Source organism: Pteropus medius, unplaced genomic scaffold (assembly GCF_902729225.1).
Source record: "Pteropus medius unplaced genomic scaffold, Ma_sr-lr_union100, whole genome shotgun sequence".
NCBI classification, from domain to species: domain Eukaryota; kingdom Metazoa; phylum Chordata; class Mammalia; order Chiroptera; family Pteropodidae; genus Pteropus; species Pteropus medius.
The window spans coordinates 26,691,147-26,692,496 of NW_024340849.1; the positions used below are offsets into that span (position 1 = coordinate 26,691,147).

Below are 1,350 nucleotides of genomic sequence, written 5' to 3' on the forward strand. Positions count from 1 at the left end.
ATAGAATGAATATATAGCAGGTACAAAGAAAATAAAAACAACTATACTAAAGTAGATGGGACTAGGTATGAGAAAGAGAAAGAGTAGAGAAATGGGTGACAGTACAGCAGTTAACCATGACAGGAAGAAGCAGAAATACAGGATTTAAGATGTCTCATTTACATAAGCTACATTACAGAATGTGATTACCAATGAATTAATTAATTAAGGTGAGTGGAACATGACAATTGATATCTTCAGCAATTGATATCTTTCACTTAAAAGTAGCAGAATGTTAGGCAATATCTTATGTAGCTCAGACACATTATCTCATGCACCACAAAATCTGAAACAGATGACCTCTGGGTTGATGAGAAAGTATAACTTGATGGAGCTAGCCTGTCAGGGCTCAAATTCTAGCCATGCCACTGACTAGCTATGTGACCACTGGCAAGCTACTTAATCCCTTGTTCTTTACTTTCCTCAGATGTAAAATATAGAAAATAGTTCTTAAAAAACTTAGGGTCATGTACAGAATTAGAGTTTATGTGTAGAGTAAAAATAATTGGCATTTTCTGACTACGGCCACGCTACCTTAAACAAGCCCAATCTCATCTGATCTCGGAAACTAAGCAAGGTCGGGCCTGGTTAGTACTTGCATAGGAGACCATCTAAGAAGATCAGGTGCTGTAGGCATAAAAAATAAAACAAAATTAAGGGATTGTATGCTGACAAGTTCCTTACAATCTGTGAGGTCAACTAAGGGTTGCCTCGCCTAAAAATAAAAATAAAAATAAAAATATAATTGGCATTTAGTAAACCTTCCAAAAGTGCTGGCCATTATTATTAGCATCATAAGTATTAAAATAAATTATTGGTTCTGAGACCTAACAATGCCACTAAGGATGGAGTTTTTCATACCAATTTATCCTGCAGGTCTGGAGTATTGACAACATCTCCCCTTGGCCAAGGGAGCATTACTTTTGCTAGCATCATTTCTTCACAAGATAATGTCAAAAATCAGGAGAAAAGTGATAGAGAGAGGATTTCCTCATAACCTCTCTCATGCTGTTAGAGAAGACGGTCTTGCCCAGGAATTTCTCCAATGATTGTCTCATATCCCTCTTGGCTAGAAAGAACTTGTAAAACATCCTTAGCTGTAAGGGAGATTGGAGCAGCAAGCATTTGGTGTTTTTAGTACCATTTTGGAAGACAGACTCTGCCATTAAGGAGGGAAAAACGGGAAATGGTTTTTGAATTGACAAGCAACAATGTCTATACTATTTTGTTATATAAAATAAAACTTGCTGTAGGCATTAAAAAAATAAAAATAAATAATACTGTGATATTTAATAATAGCTATCATTATTC

At 35.6% G+C, this 1,350-nt stretch overlaps 1 pseudogene; it reads left to right on the forward strand.

Annotated features, from left to right (window-relative positions):
- The first annotated feature begins 556 nt into the window (after positions 1 to 556).
- LOC120590723 (uncharacterized) lies at positions 557 to 675 on the forward strand (annotated as a pseudogene).
- Positions 676 to 1,350: the final 675 nt, after the last annotated feature.